Genomic DNA, 20,699 nt, shown 5'->3' on the forward strand with positions numbered 1-20,699 from the left:
CCCGGCCCGGGTGTTGCTACCCCGCAGGGGACGTTTCCGACAGCCGCGGCAGCATCTGAGGCTGCCGCTCTGCCCTCGCTGCGCAGCTACGGGCTCCTCACCCCGGCCCAGCGTCTCCGGGAGGGACGACTTGCCCGCCCTGCGCTTCCCCCGGGCAGGCCCAGCTATCGCCACAGGTGGAACTGTCAGCACGCTCTACAAATGTAAAGATCGCAGATACTTAAGGGCCTTGAATGAGTTTGCAGGAGAGCTCAGGCCTCCATCCCATCCCTTCCGGCATTAAACTTTTGGAAGAAATTGGGATTCACAGAATGGGAGGTAGGGTGCATATGCACCTCAATTATCTGAATTTTATTAAGCTCTAGAGGCTTCCTGGTTCTACCCCGGGTAAAGACAGATCGATTAGCAAATGTTAGTGTGGCACATCAATAACCCAAACTGGTGGCTCTCAAAATTGTCTGCACGTTGGAACCACCTGGGGAGCGTGTCCTGGCGTCTGTGTTTCACCCTCAGAGATTGGGATTTAACTGGTCTGGTGTGCCCCGGGCTTTGGAATGTTTTCAAAGATCCTCAGGTGAATCTGATGAGCGTGCACGTTTTGGAACCACAGGGTCAAAGCAATACTAATTGCTGAACAATCGATACACCTGATGTCATTTAATCCCCAGAAGAACTCAACTATTGCCAATTCCCTTTTTACAAATGGAGAACCAGGTTAAAATGGTTAATTTATGTAAGATTGCAAAACTAACAGCAGAGCGGCCCCAAGGTCCTCATACAGAAGTAGGCTGAAGGTGAATAATTTCAGGCCTAAAGCATATCTTACCTTACTTAGTACAGTTGTTGCTGGTGAGGTTTACCATTAAAATATAGTGAAGAATTTGGAGAAGGAGAGCACTATTGCATTAGGTCCCTGAAATGTAAACTTCATGAAAGTAGTAACTCTTCTTTTTTTTTTTTTTTTGGCTTGGGTTGTGTGTGCCCAGCTCATGGGATGTAACAGAAACTTAATATTTGAGTGAATTGCTGATTAAATAGATTAATAAACATTAAAGTGTATAATCATCAGTAATTCATAGTCTTAATGCAGTGGTTTATGATTCATAAAAAATAACCTTTTAAACACTGGAAATATCCAGTTATAGGATTTATTACAATTTTTATTTTTACCCATTTTCTCAGTTGAGAGCATACAAAATGATGTTTTCTGCTTTTTCTTTTTGTTTAGTCTTATTGAAGGCATTCTTTCACTTTTGTTACTTTTATTATAATTAGCATTTAGGTCCTGTGTTAACTCTTAGCTGAAAAGTGGGTGCCATAATATACTTCCTTGTCATTTTTATTGCTGTTCTTTCTAATTTGATCTTGAGGTCTCTCTCTTTGAGAGTGACTTAAGCCAGAATAGCCATTCTTCAGGAAAGCCCAGACCCAAAGAGGAAACCTAGGTTCTGGTGTGCAGATGAGATGCTAAAGGAGGTAACACACAAAACTTGTGAAATAACAGGCATATTTTATTACTTACAGATTCGCCAGAGAATAAGCCTGATGGGAAGTCTGGAGATAACGGGACACCCAACCAGCAGGTGCGAAGGAAGAGAGAGGACTGGTGGGGCTAAGTTAAGGCCCAAAACCTTTATCCCTTAGGCTTTCCAGAGGGGGTTGTGGATTGACTAGTTTAAAGAAAACACCAGCAAAGGGGGAACTTGACTCTGGTGTCGACCACTGGGTTTTATCATGGTTAGCAGCTGTGGGATGTGTTGGGGCTTTTTGTCATGGAATGAGGAACAAGTGTTCTATATCACAGGGAGGGGAAGTTTTAAGTAGGCCTCAGGTGATGGCATACAACTGGGTTTCAAACAGCTTATATCAGGCCTAAAAATGGATGCCCAGGCAGCAACTGTATTAAACAAGTTTGGCACAATACTTGACTTCATAGCATCACTACCACACCTGTATCAGACATTTAATAAATATATGTTGACTAACTGGGTAGACAAATGAATGAGTCTGAGAGCAGGAAGGTACTTCATATTAGTATTTCTATTAGTGTTGATCTTTAAAACTGTTTAATCTAAAGGTGGAGTTGTTATAAAGCTTTTCTTTCTTTACTTAATCTTAAGCAAAGTATAGTAATACAGCTCTTGTTACACTAATTGCTATAGAATAATTTTATATAATTAAACATTGGCAAATTTTAACTAGAATCTTATTTAGTTTTGTTCTTAGAGTAAGTATATCAATTTAGATCTTACATGAATCCTTAGATCCTTAGATCTAACATACTGTATATATGTCTAGCAGATCAACTTGCAGTGAAAAAGGGCAGACTATAGTATTCATTTATATATTAAGTATGAAGCAACATTTTTCTCTGTCTCCTTTTTATATAAATATAAATAATTAGTTCCATGTTATGTGTACTTTGGGTAACAGATGTAGCCTTCTCGTTACTTAATACTGAGTTATAGCAGCCATATCATGATAATATCTTCTCTGCGTCAGGCATGTGAAAGTACATACCCTGAAACGTGAAATCCTCTGGTAACCATTGGTAATAACCATTCTGAAGTATCACTTGAAGAGTTTAGAAAAGATAAATCCCAACTGAATTATGAAGCAGAGCATGCAGAGTGGGAAGTTCTTGGAGGGGTTTTTGTTTTGAGCTTCCACGATAGACAAAATAATGGTTCTCCAAAGATGCCCATGTTCTTATCTCCAGAACCTATGAATATGTTATCTTACACTGCTAAAGAGACATTGCAGATATGACTAAGTTAAAGATCTCGAGTTGGAGGAGAGCACCCTGGATTATCCAGGTGGGCCCTATACAATCTCTGGCATCCATATAAAAGAGTTCAGAGTCAGAGAAGGAGGCATGAGGATGGAAGCAGCCATCAGAGAGCAGACAGCGATGGAAATGTAGGCAACCTTGAGAAGCTGGAAAGGGCAAAGAAGCAAGCTTTTCTCTTAGAGCTTACAGGAGAATATAGCCCTGCCATCCCATTTTCAGATTTCTAACATCTAGAACTATAAGATAATCTACTTGAGTTGTTTTAAGCTGGTAAGTCTGTGGTTATTTGTTATAACAGCAAAAAGAAACTAATACAGGCTTCACGCTGAGGAATATTCTCATTTGGACTATAATCTACAAACAAAGTTATATGTAGTTAGAAATACAGTGATATGATTGAAAAAAAAAAAGGCACTGTTCATTCAACTTTATGTCCTGTTACTAGAGCCCCAGTATTATGACTTTTAAAATAAATCCTTTGTCTTGTGAATTTGAAAATGTGTTATAAATGTTTAAAGCATAACTTTGTAATGTATACCACAATTTCACAACCTGCCTTTGGCATGCCTTTAATTTTTTTAAAGTAGACTCTTCTTAAGACTAGTTTTAGGTTTGCAGCAAAATTAAGAGAAAGGTACAGAAATTTCCCATATGCTCCCTGCCCCACACATACATAGCCTCCCACACTGTTAACATCTCTCACCAGAGTGGTGCATTGCTTACAACTGATGAACCTACAGTGACACATCATTATAACCCACAGTTGATAGTTTACATTAGGGTTCACACTTGGTGTTGTACATTCATTCTGTGGGGTTAATAAATTTACAATGATGTGTATCCACCATTACAGTATTATGCAGAGTAATTTCACTGCCTTAACATACTCTATGCTCTGCCTATTCATATTCATGCCTTCCTTTCCCCTAATCCCTGCCCAACCTCTGGCAGCCACTTATCTTTTTACTGTCTCCATGCTTTTGTCTTTTCCACAACATCATATAGTTGGAACCATACAACATTCTTTTCAGATTGGCTTCTTTCACTTGGTAATATGCATTTAAGTTTTCTCCATCTGTTTTTATGGCTCAACACCTTGTTTCTCTTTAGCACTGAGTTTTTTTTTCTTCTGGATGTACCATGGTATGTTTATCTATTCACCTGTGGGACTGTTTTAGAGGAACTTCCTGGGCTCTCCGGTTTTCCAGCTTCAGATGGCTAGGGCTCTTTGTTCAGTTTCCCGCCTGCGGGCCAGGTAGAGCTCTTTGTTTCCAGCCCACAGCCCAGGTAGCCTCTTCGGTGGAGGGGGCTCTGTGACTCAGCGTTATAAAACAAGTAGGCAATCCAGTAACAGTATCAAACACCGATCAATCCAGAGGAGGTTTGAAAGAACTCCTCTCATTAGATGAGAACATAAAAGGGGAGGGAATAACTCAAGAGTTAAAACTCCAGTCACTCCTGCCTGAATGGATTCCTTTCCTCATCCCCTCCCACAAAAGCGTGGGAGCTGTTTTTTCACTCTGCCTAATAAACTCCACTTCCACTACTCTTTGGGTCCACAAATTTAATTTTAACAGCAAGTTCCCCCGACCTTTAGCGCTTCTTTCCCCATTCTTGATGTTAGGAAGGCCAAGAACCTAGCAGCCTAGCAGCCTAGCTATTGCTTCCGTGGTGGACTAGCGGGTAGGACTTCTGGTTTTCATCCAGGTGGCCATTGTTCAACCCCTGGTGTGGGAAGCAAGCAATCCAACTGTGTTGTATTTGACCGAGTGTAGAAAGTTATCACAAGACAAAAGTATGCCAGATTTGCAGGGTCATTTATTATGCCGGCGACCACAGAGGACTCACGTCTCTCCAACCTGTGGCGGCAAAAAGAGGGTGCCACGATTTTTTATACCCGAAAAACCACCTTGGGAGTGGGGGTGAGGGGCGGGGATGGGGATGAAAAGGCTTCAGACATTCCGAGGGCTAGTGGATTCTGTAAATTACCTCCTGGGCAGAGATGAGGGTGGGGGTCTCCGGACATTCCAAGGGCTAGGGGACTTTTGTCATTCCGTTTGTTACTTAAGTGGTTTACAGAAGTCAAGATAAACATTTGTTTATACATTATCTGGTTAAGGTGGAAATCACAGACCTTAGTTACTCATTACAAGTCGCAGGAGCCAAGATGGCATGGGTTAGGACTGCTTGCCTGTCACATTAGGGCCACAGAGAGCAGTTACTGATAAGAAAAGGTAAGCAGCTTTACATAGTTTTGAAGAACAAACTAACAGATCTATTTACAGAGGCCAAGGACAGTAGTTATTGTGAGGAGAATGGGGCAGCCATTTCAACTTATCTAAAAACAGTTTTGTATTTTATAAAATAGTTTTGCTCTGGTTCTGGCTCTAGGCCAGCACAATATCACAACTGAACTTTCATCACTACTCCGGTAACATACCTATTTAAAGATATTTTGATTCCTTCTAAGTTCTTGCAATTATGATTAACCTGTAGTAAACATCTCTGTGCAGGTTTTGTTTTGTTTCAGTTTTTAAGTTCTGGGGCACATGTGTAGGATGTGCAGATTTGTTACCAAGGTAAACTTGTTCCACGGTGGTTTGCTGTACCTATCAAACCTTCACTTAGGTACTAAGCTCAGCAAGCATTAGCTATTTTTCCTAAGGCTCTCCCTCCCTACTCCCCATCTCCCTGCAGGTCCCCATATGGTTCCCCTCCCTGTGTCCATGTTTTCTCATTATTCAGCTCCCACTTATAATGAACATGCTGTGTTTGGTTTTCTGTTCCTCTGTGCAGGCTTTTATGTGGACTAAAATTTTCAATTCCTTTGGGTAAATATCAAGGAAAAAATTGCTGAATTGTATGAGGAAAAGTATGCTTAGTTTTGTAAGAAACAGCCAAACTTTCTGCCAAAGTAGCGATACCATTTTGCATTCCCACGAAGAATGAATGAGAGTATCTGTTGCTTCACATCCTTACCAGCATTTGGTGTGTCAGTGTTCTGGATCTGGCCATTCTAATAGGTGTACAGTGGTATCTCAGTGTTGATTTAATTTATATTTATTTGATGACACATGATGTTAAGCATTGTTCATATATGAGTACTTGCCATGTGTATCATATTTGGTGAGATGTCAGAGTCTTCGTCCCGCTTTTTAGTTGGGTCATTTGTGTTTTCATTGTTCCGTTTTGAGAATTCTTCGCATATTTTGGAGAACCATTTTTTATCTAATATTTATTTGGCAAATATTTTCTCCCAGTCTGTGGCTTGTCTTTTTGTTCTCAACAAGTGTCTTTTGCAGAGCAGAAATTTTAAATGTTAATGAAGTCCAGCTTATTGTTTTTCATCATCACCTAGATTTTCTCCTATGCTATCTCTTAGAAGTTTTATAGTTTTGTGGGTTTTGTTTTTTTTTTTATTGTCTGTGATTCATTTAGGTCAGTGAGTTTTGAGTTAATTTTGTGAAGGGTATAAGTTTTGTCTGGATTCTTTTTTTTTTTTTTTTTTACATGTAGATATGCAGTTGTTGTAGCAACATTTGTTGAAAAGACTATCTTCGCTTTATTGTATTGCCTTTGTTCCTTTGTCAAAGATCAGTTGACCATATTATTTGAGTCTAATTCTAGTTTCTTTATAATGTTCCATTGATTCATTTCTACATCCTTTCATCAATACCACACTGTCCTGATCACTGTAGCTTTTTATATGTCTTGAAGTCCAATAGTGTTTGTCTTCCAACTTTGTTCTTCTTCAGTATCGTGTTGGCTATTCTGGGACTTTTGCTTGTCCACATAAACTTTAAAAGCAGTTTATCACTATCCACAAAATAACTTGCTATTTTGATTGGGCATTGAATTTATAGATCAATTTCTGAAGAACTGACATCTTGGCAATATTGAGTCTTCCTACCCACAAACACAGAACATATTTACTTAGTTTTTTTGTCATGTCTTTAATCAGTTTTTTACTTTTTCTCATATGTATCTTGTACATATTTTCTTAAATTTATACCTCAGGATTTCATTTTGGGTGGGGTTAATGTAAATAATATTATGTTTTTAATTTCAAATTCCACTTGTTCATTACTGGTATATAGAAAATGTTTGACTTTTTTGTATTAACCTTGGATCCTACAGCACTGCTATGATCACTTATTAGTTCCTGCCATTGTCTACTTTTTAATATGCACAGAAGTGCACATTAAATGGAAGTGGCTCTCATCTTTATATCTGAAATATGTAAAACTTGCTTTTTTGTTTGTCTGTTTGTCTTTACATGTTAGTACACCTCTCTGGAATACTTGTCTTGGAGATTTCCTTTATTAGAAAATCTTAGGTCCCAGTGGGTTAATTTTTTTTTAGTATTATCTCAAATATAATTAGCTCTGCCAGTCATTACCCTCCTCCCCAGCTACTTCTAGAGATTAGTTGGGGTGTTTCTCATTAGTGCAAATGAACAGCTTAATGGTTCATCCTTTACCTCCATTGAAATCAGAGCCAGAAGAAATAAATTAATATTCTACCATGGGCCAGCCCAATCATTTCTGGCAGCCTATGAATTCTAATTTCTGTTTTGCCATTGTGTATCTTATGTGAATGGTACAGTCTATTAACCTCTGACATTTAACTCATTTTTATTCATAAGAAAGGTGGTGCTCAGAATTGAGGTCTTTCTACAGATAATGCAGACTAAACAACACCACATGACAACATCATTATTATCTTTTATTGTCGTAATATTTCTTGCAAAGTTATTGTCAGTTGTCTCTACCATCCACTCTGCTTCTCCTGAATCACTAAAAAGGAAAGCAATGGTGAATATTTAACCTTAGAACTGAATTAATCATATTAAAGTTTAACTTTTCATAAGAAGCACCTGGGAGCAATGGTTTTGAGGTAGTATTTTTATATATTTTTTACAAAATAATTTACATACTATATATTATGTGATAATCTTAGAAAATATATTCCTGGCACCTACTGACAGAAATTTTGATTTAGTACCTCTAAGTAGGCCCAGAATTCTGATTTTTAATATACCTCCATAGATGATTTCAGTGCAGGTGTAAGCCAGACTGAAATAAACACTGAATTTAAAAGAATTACACCCCAACTCATTTTATGTTCAATACATTTAGTTTCAGTGTCCAAGGAAAAATGCATGTAATATATAAAAATACTATATAAAAATTGCATAAGAAATTTATTTAAAAATTGCATAAGAAAATTATTAAACTGTTTCATTTCCTTGTTAAATTGTAAGAAGGTAAACACAAGGAAATAATATTTAAGTACCAGAAAGGAATCATGGAAGAGAAATAGAAAACCAGATCATCCCCTGGTATTTTTACAAACTGTCATTTTGTGTGTCTGTGTGTGCTGAGAATTCATTTTGCCTTGTAAAAGCTGTCATTTAAAAACACAATATCAACTCTGAAAACCATCAAAGGCAGTATCCTTGACCACAGCTTAAATAGAATAGAAATTGTTGCTTGAAACTGCTCTGAGCATGGAACTAATGCATGCAATTCAATTGAGGATGCCACATTACTCCAGAAACCAAAAAAGGGGAATGACCCCTTGCACAAGGGACAATGTGACAGAGATAATATCTTGGGAAGTTTTGTTTAGGAAACAAATCACCAGTCTAGAAATGCTGGTGGCCAGCTTTAATCTGTGGAAGGGAGGAACATATGGAATCATTAAAGAGCAACGGCTAGAAAAGGAAGATTTGTCATTTCTCCAAGAAAGTAATTGACAAAAGCTATATATATGCACTTTAACCTTTACTCATTGGTAAAAGAAGATTTAAAGAAGAAAAAAAAAATAGGCTTTAAGATAAAAATGGTCCCAGGGAATTTAAAGTGATATCTTTGATGTGAGGGCTAAGAGAAAGAGAATGCGAATATTGTGCATTGTGACCACAACCACCACCATCATTACCTTGACAAGCACAGAGTAAATACAGAAAGTGAGCTGTCCAATAGAGTCTGAATTTCATACATCATTGCCTTATAGTGCCTTTACCCATGAGGGTGCCACATCTTTATCTTAAACAGATTGAAAGGGACTATGGTAGGGTAGAAGCACAAGGGGTAACATGGAGAAGGCAGAGAGAGAAGAATGGGATGTCTTTTCACATAATAATGTAGTCTCTTCAGTGATGTCCAAAGGATATAAGGATATAAACAAGGTTTTAATTTTTGCAAAAAGAGTGTTTCATCGCTCTCGAGCATGGGGCACTCACTGGGATAGACACTCCCTCCTCCCCCAAGAAAAAGAAGAAGAAGAAGAAAAGAACATACAGAGTTTGGGAAGATGCTGTATAATCTACTTAGGAGAGCAATAAACAACAGTGTTTTGGACAAGAGGTACTTAGTGGTGACAAAAGGACAATATTTTCATGTAGAAGCAACTTGCAGCAGATTGCAAAGAAGAATAAATGAAGTCACTGTGTTGTTTCCACTGTACATGAATAGAAATAAATTAAATAGAAATTAAGTACTTTCTTTTGTGACCACTGCTACCACTAATTGGCTTAAGACATAAATGAAAGAATAAATGAATAAATGGAAGAATGTTAAACTTACTGTTGAATATAAACATAAATCAATAAAGAACAATTTACATGTACTCTTCAGAAAAATTAGAGTGCTTGAAACTATTCACAAAAGAAAAAATTAGTTTTAAGTTTGTACAGACCCTTCTCACCCCAACTTCTTAATGTCTTTTCACCTCTCGTACCATTTATCCTTGAAACAATTCAAGACGTTGACAAGTGACTAAAGAGAAAACCAGAAACTCCCCCTTTGTCAAATCTTCCTTAGTAATTATTCTCTCTTAACTTCATAAAAATATATGGTTATTAATTGCTATAGTACGATAATAAAAATATACATGAAACTAACCAACACTGGTCTTGGGCAAGTTACCAAATTTCATTATGCTTGTCTTGGTTCTCCTGGCATCTTGCCTTTCTAAAGTCTTTTTATTTTTCCTCACTACATCTTGAATTGGGTATGTCATCATAAGCTCAGCTGAAGAGGAATTCACTTGTGTCTTTCATCTGTGAACTTATCCCTGTTAGTCCTGACCAGGACAGGCAGCTTCATTTGGTGAATAAGCTGAATCTTACATTTGTCCGATTGCCTAGTGAACTGCCTTACTCTTCATGGGGTGTACCTACCACTTGCAACCTTTTTCCCAAACTTGACCTCATTGACCCAGGTCCTATAACTGGCCCTTTCTTGGAATTTCACATCTCTTTACCATGAGTTAAAACACAACCCCAGTTTGACTGACTAGACTTGAGTCATCAGAGGGCTCTCTTCTGATTAATTAGCTGAAGAACTGCTGTGAAAGGATTAATCACATACAAACAAGATGTCACCCCTTGACTAGCTTTAATTGTTATTCTTGTGACTTCTGATGCCTGGTTCTCCCTGGGATGCTCTATTGCCTGGCCTTGGCTTACTTCCCATCCCCATCAGCCAATGCTGCTAAGATCTGACCTTGCTCATGTTATGACACTAAGGCCCCCTTGTACCTGCTTAATTTGGCTCTCAAAAAAAATCTAATCTTTTCATTTATTCTCAAGGATAAGTAGTTATAGTTGTTTGAGACATCTCCATTTTAGTAAACATCAGAACTATAATTGCTATGATTCGAATATGTTCCTTAAAGTTTATGTGTTGACAAGAATAGAAAATCAAACACCTTATGTTCTCACTCATAGGCGGGTGTTGAACACATGGACACAGGGAGGGAAGCATCACACACTGGGGTCTGTTGGGGGGGAGTAGGGGAGGGACAGCGTGAGGTAGGGAGGTTGGGGAGGGTTAACATGGGGAGAAATGCCAGATATAGGTGACAAGGGATGGAGGCAGCAAACCACCCTGACATGTATGTACCTGTGCAACAATCCTATGTGTTCTGCACATGTACCCCAGAACCTAAAGTGCAATTTTATATATATATAAGATTATGTGTTGAAAACTTAATTGCCATTGCAACAGTATTAAGAAGTTAGACCTTTAAAAGGTCATTAGGTCATGAAGGCTTTGCCCTCTTGTATGGATTAATGCTGTCATCATGGGAGTGGCTCCTGATAAAATAATAAAATTTGGCCCCCATTCCTTTTCTGTCTTATGTGCTCACTTCTACCTTTTGTCCTTCTGCCATGCAGTAACACTCAACCAGATGCTGTTAGCATGTTATTGGACTTAGCAGCCTCCAGAACCATGAGCCATATAAACTTCTATTTTTTATAAATTACCAAGCCTGTGCTACTCTCTTATAACAGCAGAAATGTGCTAAGACAACCATCTAAAGGCTTGATATTCTAACTCTGGAAATTTCTAAGGCCTGGGAATAATGGCAAGAAGTCAAAAAATATACTTTACACATGAGCCAGTGAAAGACTCATCTTAAAAATGACTCATTCTTTACATTTAAGGGGATGATCAAGGGTAAATGTGCTCTGTAACTGATAAATCAGATTAAGCTATGGAGAATAAAAAATGTAATGTTTTTTAACTTTTTTCAATTGTATATTGCTGTATAAAAAAACATTCCAAAACTTAGTAGCTTAAAACAATACTATCTTATTGCTCACAGTTTTGTGGATCCAGATCTTTTTTTTTTTTTTTTTTGATATTTATTATTATTTTTTTGATACTGAGTCTCGCTCTGTCACCCAAGCTGGAGTGCAGTGGCTCACTGCAACCTTTGCCTCCCAGGTTCAAGCAAGTCTCTTGCCTCTGCCTCCTGAGTAGCTGGGATTACAAGTGCATTCCACCACAGCTAATTTTTGTATTTTTGGTAGAGATGGGATTTCACCATGTTGGTCAGACTGATCTTGAACTGCTGACCTCATTATCCACTCACCTTGACCTCTCGAAGTGCTGGGATTGCAGGCGTGAGCCACTGCGCCTGGAGGATCCAGATTTTAAGCAGCACTGACGGAGACAGCTCATCTCTTGTTCACTTGGCATTGACTGAGGTAGTTCAACTGAAGCTAAAGGAGGATCCAAGATGAACTACTTCATAGGTTGGGTCCTTGGTGTTGGATGTTGCGTGGGGCACCTCAGTTCTCTTCCACATGATATTTTTCTGCAGCAGGATATGCTGATCTTCTTAATATAATGATTGCTTTCTAAAAAAAAAAAAAACAGATTCTGCCAGCCCTCTGAAATTTTATGCCCCGTAGTAGCACAGTGTCAAATCTGTCTCATTCTATTGGTCAAAGGAAGTCACAAGCCCAGACAGAATTCAAGAGGAGGAAAAGTAGCTGCACAATGTGAAAGGAATTGCATACACTTACAGGAAATGAAGGAATTATTAATGGCTGTGTTGGCCATCTTTGCAGACAATCTTCTACAGGTACTGAGATGGTTAATTTTATGTGTCAACCTGACCTAGCACGAGATGCTTAGATAGCTGATTAAGCGTTATTTCTGGGTGTCTTTCTGTGAGGGTGTTTCTAGAAGAGATTAACATTGGAATTTTTGAGCTGAGTAAAGCAAATAGTCCTCCCCAATATCGTGGGCATCATCTGATATGTGGAGTGACTGAATAGAACAAAAAAATGGAAGAAGGTTGAATTGTCTCGCTGTTGGACAGCTTAAGTTTTAAATTAATCTTCTAACATAGGTCCTCCTCATTCTCAGCCCTTCAGTCACAGACTGGAGTCTACAATATTGGCTCTCTGGCTATCCAACCTTCAGACTGCATGACCAGCTTTCCTGGGTTTCTAGTTTGTAATCAACAGACCCTGGGACTTTTCAGTCTCCATAATCACCTGAGTTAATACCTTATATAAATATATATCTTCTTATTGGTGCTGTTTCTCTAGAGAACCCTTACTAAAATAGGCACCAAACACCTGTTTTAATAATTCACTTGTCTTTAGATCACAGCAATATCTACTCAAGAGATACAGACTCCATTTATTTCTGGCCACAGGAGGGCGGAAAAGTCAATAGGCTATTCTTTGGCCTTATTCCCAGGAAAGGAAGGTGTTGAAGAAATTCAGAGTGATCTGTATGGCCCTATCTGCTCTTTGGAATCATTTATTTCTATAGGCTATTCACTTTTAAGTTACCAATAACTGTCTAAAGCCCTCTTCTTTGCCATCATAAAATCCCAAGCTAGGGTTGAAATATTAGAAAAGAGAGCATATGTTTAAGAAATTGTTTCCAAAATGAAGACCTGCTGTTATATATCCCAAGTGATATACAAAGAACTGATTCTCAAGGTGTGACAACATTTATGTCTCACTTGTAAGTGAAGCTTTCTTTAGGATTACACTGTGTGGACTAACACTGTATTATTAGAAGGAGAAATTGTAGCAGTGAGACTTTCTTCATATTTGAAATTTTTGCCATTTTAAACTTCATGCATATCAAATTTACTTTAATCAGAGTTAAAACCATTTCACATGATGATCTTAATTTACAAGTCAACAAAACTACAAATATTTCCAATAACAGAGATTAAAAGCAATTAATTTATTTGGAAATATTTGCAATAACAGAGATTAAAAGCAATTAATTTCATTAAAAGTCAATGAACAATTTAGAAGGTGGCTCTTATTATCTCAAAGCTGGAATTTGTAAGTGCTGAGTATTAGAAGTTGTTGTGGCCATCTACTTTAAGAGAGAGAAATGTCTACAAAATGACATTTTTTTTTTGTCTACCTACAGTTGTATACTGGGCAAACCAGGAATTTCTGAATATTAAAACTGTACTATGTCAGAAAGGGAGCCAAAAAGCTCAATATCTACTAGAGATGTACAACCTTTCTTTAACAGAAGCCACCTGCTTATGAGTTTTTGATAAATAACCCACTGGCTGTAATAATAGGAGAAAAACAACGTATTTTGCCTGATTTTCTGTCATGTGTACATGGGGTCCCACTTCAATGAACTTGTTTATCTGAGTTAGACCTTTCATTTGAAATCATGGGTGCCATATTTGAACTGTCAATGGCTTCTTCATATCTTGGGACTGGAGCTGAATTAAGAGTTCTATTTTATAGGAGACTTCTCCCTAGTTAGAAATCCTCTGAAGAGCGTAAGTAAATGTGTCAGCCAGAAGAAATGGAAGGAACCATCAACAAATTGGGGGGGAGTCAGATAAGTCAGAGTCATGATATCACTTTGTCTTTTGCCATTGCATGCTGTATTCGGGCCTCTGATTCCACTGCAAATGGAAGCAAAGTATTCTTAACAGCACAAAGACAAGAGTAGTTTTACACGGATAAGCTAGAGATTTTGGAAATAAAAGGCTGTCACATAAGCTAGATTAGTAGTTCTCAGAGAGGCTGAGAATCATCTGTGGGGTTTTCACAGGTGCAGATGCTAAATTGGCATACTAGACAGGACCATGGAAGTGCTTAATCCAATGAAGACCTTTGTTGATAGTCACCATACTAGATTATCTACCAGTGTGGAAAACCTGGTCTAGTTTAAGGAGTTTTAATTGATGAAGGTGAACAGAGTGTGATATAATGAATTGAGTGCTGAATCAGGGAACAGGTCTACTTTTACTCTGTGAACAGGCTTGTTGAATAACTTTAGCCTATTACTAGTATCACATGTCAGGCACAGTGCATGATTATGTGTATATATCAATAATTCTTTCAGTTCACAATGCTTTGTAATACAACGGTTATTCTTGCTCCTTTTTTACAGATGTGAAACCTGAAATTAGTGATCCGCCAAAGGAAATGATGAACTATGATCCCAGGTCTGTCTAACCTATACTTGTCTCCAAAGGGTAGGGCAGAGTTTCATTTCTCCCAATAGTGATATTCAGCCTCTTTAAAGCCTCTTTTAGCAAAATATTATAATAAACTATTCTCTAATAAACAGTGAGCAGTATCTGTTTGAGCAAACATTCTTGGATGAAATGAGATGAGGTAACTGAAGAAGGCATTAAAAACTATAATATTCCTTATAAATTAAGATTTATTTTCATCTTGAATGATGGCTCTTACATCATCATCCTAAAGTATAAAATAATTTTTTCTGAAAATGCTTGTTTCCTCATTTTATTACCTTCAACATTTTTCATTATTACAAAATGTTTATTTCAAAAATTTTCTCAAAATTTTTCTGACATAGCCACTGCAATTTTTCTTCAGTAGAAATGTAATATAAATTGAAATAGAGCTTTCTCTTCATTATAAAATATTTTCCCAAATTGCAGAGTAACTCAATTTTTAGTCAAAGTTGTTTAATTTTGGAAAAGCTTTTCTGAAGTCTTAACATCCAATTAGCTTTTCAAAGAGCCCTAGTATAGCACAAAAACATCATTATCCCTTACAAAAACTGTATTTTTATTTCCCTGGTAATTTTTCCTGACATACTTAGAGGTCAAGGACCCTGTGTTGCAAAATTCCGGGAGTTACTGTGTTCAAAAGATATACTGTAAATTATGCTTCCAGAAATTGGCTCATACAAGGGTTCAAATGGAACTTTCATGTATTATTTTTTTTGCTTCTTGTTAACTAATTTTAGAAGATTGGAAGTGGGGGTGTCCATGCTTTAGATCCTTCTAAAAAAGGATGAATTAACATTTGCTCTTGCTTTCTGGTAAAAACTACTCATTGAGTTAACGGCTAAAAAATTGAATTTCAATATTACCATAAATTTGAAGTGCATAATATCTCCTTGTGAAGGAGGAGTTTGGGCAAAGTATAAATAAGTAATTAAAATTGGGCTCAACTAAACAGTTTGTTGTGGAGGGAGAAGCGATCTCCTCTTCATGAATGGAAATTAAATGTTTTTGTAGAGCGCCCCAGCTATTGTGACAGTGCAAATTATATTAATAGCTAATAGAGAATTCAAAATTTTTCCAAGTTACAAAGGCTCACCCTTTTAATTGAGTTTTGTGTGATTGTCACATGAATGAAATCAAATCTAAGCATTTCTCATATTTTCTGTTGGAGCAGACATTCATTTGTTCACAATTTTCTCACTTATATCATTGGCATTCAAGCTTTTTGATGGTCAGGTTGTCAGAAAAGCTGAAAAGTGACCCAGAAACGGGCTAGTAGGAGTGAGTATGAAAACTTGCCAGTGTTATGATAGTGTTTCATAATTGGAATCTGAAAATCAGATTTTTTTAGATTGCTGATTATTCACTCATAGCTTAGCAGAAACCCAGAAATCATTGCAAGTATACCCACTCACATTGACTGTCCTCCTTTTAATACTTGTTTAGAATTTATTGCCTATGATAACTGTGATTTCCAAAGAAATATATGCATGCTTTCAAGGATATGCAAGATAATCCATTAGGTTATAGGTAATAAGGAGTAAAGCTTCTATTTACAGGTGCTTTGCATTTCATCCCTTTTAAACTTTTAAATTTTTTGAGTTTTGTTACGTATTTAACATAAATACAGTAGCAAATGTACACTACTTAAACTTTTTTAAAAATATACTGCTGTACAGGATCAAAATTTTCAGTAATAGAGATACATGTCCAATAAAGTTTATAGCTAATATCCTACAGTTCTGTGCTCATTTTGGCTCTTAAGCAATGACTGAATCTTCCTGAACTCATACGATCTTTGTGGTATTAGGTCAGCGAGGAGATTCCTCTGAGTCTTTGTTTCCTCATTATATACATTATATAAGATGTCGTGTCACTTTATCATTCTTGTAAGAAGAGTTTTTTAAGGGATAAAGTGTTACTCAAATATGTGTGGACACTTTGAGAGCAGAAAATAACTGAGTTTTGCATCCCCAGCAGTTTCGCAGTAGCTACCAAATAGATGTTTAATAAATATATGAATAAAGGAATGAATGAGTGTCTATATATCATTAACATTCTTATGGAAAAGAACAGATGTGGTTAAAAACATAAATGATTACAAGTAGAACAAAGTAATCCTTGCTCTATCACTGGTACTGTGATTTTTGAAAAACATCATTCCTTTTTGCCAAGCTCAGTTTCTTACTTAAATTGGGCATGATAATATCATTTTAATATCCTACCAATCCCACAGGGTTATTTTCAGAATAAAATGTATGTGAAATCTCTCATGACCGCTAAAGAAAACTTAATGCTAACGTTGGTTATTATTTCTTGTGGTTATATCATCTTCTTCTGCGAAATGGCACTTGATTAGAAGGGAGGGTCCTTCACTACCTTGAGCTTTTATTACATTCTCTTCGGTGTCTAATTGAGCTTTATACATAATAAGATCTTTTTAAAAAAAAAAAAAAAAAAGGCTTATTAAGGAATGGTGGCCTTATGTTTTCAAAGCTCTCCTTCCTTTTCAGCAAAAAGGTGGTAGTGTTTGAGGGGTTCCAACAAGTACCAACTTGTATAGCCTCAAGCACTTTTTATCAATTAAAAGGCAAAGCATAAACTAGAGAGGATGCTTGATTTATACCTGTCTAGGCAATCAACCTGCCACCCACAGAAGTGTTGGAAATTTGGCAGTTAATCAGCAAGGCAATTTTTGCACTTTATTCTTTACTGTTGATCCTTTGTTCCATAATGGTGCTCCTTAGTCATTTTGTCCCATAATAAAAGCTCTGTGGGCAGGAACTTATTATTTCCATACTCTACAGCATCTTCAGTAACAGGAGAGTGCCTACCAAATGCTTAGTGAATGCAGGAATTAACCCATGAAAATTAAGGATATATGTACTCATTCAAAAACTTGAGGGATTTACCCAATCATTCTTTTAATTTTGTTCAGTGAAAGTTTTCCGCAATTTCCTTCTTTTTCTGGAAAAGAGTGAAAAACTAGAGTTTATGTTGAATTATTTTCCAGTGTTTTAAACTCCTTTCTTATTCAGACTACATTGTAGTTTCTCTCCTGTGTTTGTGTGTATGCACATTTGTTTTAAATGTATATAGATAACAGACATCCTTTTGATTAAAGCCCAGTCTTATTCATGCTCCTATTTTTCTGAGAACTATAATTTTATGTTTGAGGAAAATAAAAAATGATTACTGTGTGTTTGAGCATAAATACATCCATTCTTAAAGATGTGCCTTTCGTTGGACTAATTAGGCTTTTTCCCCAAATATATAACCCAAGAAAGTATTTTACAAACAAACTAGAGAGATTATAGAATGAATTTTAAAATTTAACTATTCAAGGTAGCATTATATTTACTTTCAGAAGTTGTAAATTTGAACTTTAGAAAATAATCACATTTTATGTACTATTTAAATTTGCTTTCCCTAAGACTCAAATTTTATATGCATTTTTTCCTTATTTTCCTAAATAGCACTTTTCTGAAGCAGTTGATGATTATTATCTCAACAGGCCTTACAGAATAAGAATACTGAGATGCCAGAGTTATATTGAGTTGCTCAGTTGACCAAATAAGTTCATTTTGCTTTTCCTACCCTGCCTATCACTTGGGGTTCAGTTAATGAGGGGTAATTGTCTAAAAGACAAGGAGTAAGGCATGGGAGAGGCAAAATCTTGGGTAAAAAGAGCTAGGAAATTAGATTCCCAATAGTCAAGAGTTGATATAAAAAAGGGTCTTTTCAAAAAGAACTTCACATTATTGTCTCCTTGCCAGACTGGAGAGGTCAATTTGTTGAGATCTGTTGAGTCTTATGCAGTTGATGTAACCTGAAAGCTAGCAGCATGTAAGGGTCTGGTGACCAAGCCAAGGCATTTGGAAGCACAGACTAAGTAGAGATGAATCTTTCTTCAGTTAATTGGGATTATATTTTTCAGAGGTTTCTTAGTCTGTTGCACATTAACAGCATGTTTTAAACACATTTTGTGCTTTATAAAATTGTTTGTAATTATAGAAATTTGGGGGGGGTCACAAATTAGTTACAGGAATAAATAATGATGAAGGCTTAGTTATTGATTCATTATACCTCCTAAGAGTTCTGGAATATTTCACAGGCAGATTGATGTAGTTCAACTTTTCTTTGGATGGACAGTTAACTTGGGTTTAAGTAGAATTTAGAGTTCAGTCTGTAAATATTCACTTACTACAAAAATGCAGTGGGAATCTTTTTTTTTTAAGTGGCACATACTACTGTCATTATTAAATATATGCATATTTCCCAGAGGCCTAAGAGTGTAGTTGTGCACACACACACACACAAAAAAAATTTCAACATTCTGAAAAAAAAAAAGATTCATGCAATATTTGAATCTCAGCTACCAAAACTTAATAAATAAGTTGAATGAAGCCAAAGTAGCAGATTTCCAGATGTTCTTAATGTCACCTATCTTCATTATAACTCTTCAATTACCATTAATAAATACCTCCTTTGGTACTAGAGAGAATGAAAAAGCAAAATAGACTCCAGCACAACCAAGTGGTGCCACCATAGGCATGATGGGTACAATAATTACAGTTCTTAATGCAAGTATATACAAGGAGAACTGTATAACTCTTCGTTACCGAAAAATCACATTGATCGACTTGAGCAGTCTATAACATCCTCCGCTACATATGGGATACCTCCTTTTGGACAAATACCCTCAGTTAACTGAAGACAAATAGCTTTGAATCACCAAGGGTTTTGCATATATTGACTGTGATTGCCAAACAAGGAATTATTTACCTTGTTTGTATTTTTCCCATTGTAAGTACTTGATTAATATTTGATATACTCTATTCATTTCCTTCATTGCACTCACTGCCATGTATTTATGTTCTTATTTGTTTATTTGTCTCATACTCTAAGTGGTAAGACATTGTCTTACATATATAGGGAGGGAGATACATTTTTATTGAATTATAATGTTCATACAGGAAAGTACACATATCACTAGTGTAAAGCTCAATGAATTTTTACCAGTTGAACATATCTGTATAATTAGCATCCAAAGTAAGAGATAGAAAAACAAACAGCACCCCAGAAGATATGCATAGCATTATGTTCTTTTCCATAGGGCCTGCCCTGAAGAGAAAGTATTTTACCAGAGCGTATACTATTGGGATTTCATCCATACCTAACCTAACTGGATGAAGATAAATAACCAACCCCAGACCCCGCTGTTCCTCCTGTCCCACCTAAGGGCTTGGCAGAGAGGGAGGACTCAGAAGCAGGAGTGCGCATTCCACAGGCACAGTTTCACCTAAAGACTGAGATCTAATCACAGGACTAGAGAACTTTTCCCCTCCACCTACACCTTACCTCTACACTATTAAAGGCTTATTTACAGCAGCCTCTTTACCCGGTATATCATGTCTGCCTTTCAACAAAAAATTACATGGCATATTAAAAGTCAGAAAACACTTTTGAACAGATTCAGCAGTCATCAGAACCACAATCAGAGTGGCAGCAATGTTAGAATTGTCAGGCTAGAAAATTTTGTAAAACTAAGATTAATATGCTAAAGGCTTTAATGAAAAAAGCCGACAATATGCAAGAACAGATGGATAATGTAAGCAGAGAGATGGTTGTTTTTTTAAGATCAAAAGAAAATGTTAGAAATCCAAAACACTATGAAAACACTATGACAGAAATGAAGAATGCCTTTTTTGGGCTCATTGGTAGACCTGACAAGGCTGCAGAAACAATCTCCGAGCTTGAGGGCATGGCAATAGAAATTTCCAAAACTGAAATCAAAGGGAAAAAAGACTGAAAAAGAATTAAACAGAATATCCATGAACTGTGAGACAACTACAAAAGGCATAACATATACATAATGGAAAACTAGAAGCAAAAGAGAGAAAGGAACAAAGCATTATTTGAAGCAATAATAATTTAGAATTTCACCAAATTAATGTAAGATACACAATCTAGGAAGATTTGGAAGATCTAGGAAGCTCAAAGAACACCAAGCAGAACGAATGCCAAAACAAATATATTTAGGCATATGATATTCACACTACAGAAAATCAAAGATGAAAAATTCTTTTAAAAAATTATTTAAATTTTTAATTTTTGTGGGTACATA

At 36.6% G+C, this 20,699-nt stretch overlaps 1 long non-coding RNA gene across 1 annotated transcript; it reads left to right on the forward strand.

Annotated features, from left to right (window-relative positions):
• Positions 1–43: 43 nt before the first annotated feature.
• On the forward strand, positions 44–15,728 carry LOC108303142. Its single transcript, XR_001824708.2, has 3 exons — positions 44–318; positions 1,525–1,583; positions 14,485–15,728. It is a non-coding gene; the product is annotated as an uncharacterized LOC108303142 (long non-coding RNA).
• Positions 15,729–20,699: the final 4,971 nt, after the last annotated feature.

This window comes from Cebus imitator, unplaced genomic scaffold (genome assembly GCF_001604975.1).
Source record: "Cebus imitator isolate Cc_AM_T3 unplaced genomic scaffold, Cebus_imitator-1.0 Scaffold45, whole genome shotgun sequence".
NCBI lineage: Eukaryota > Metazoa > Chordata > Mammalia > Primates > Cebidae > Cebus > Cebus imitator.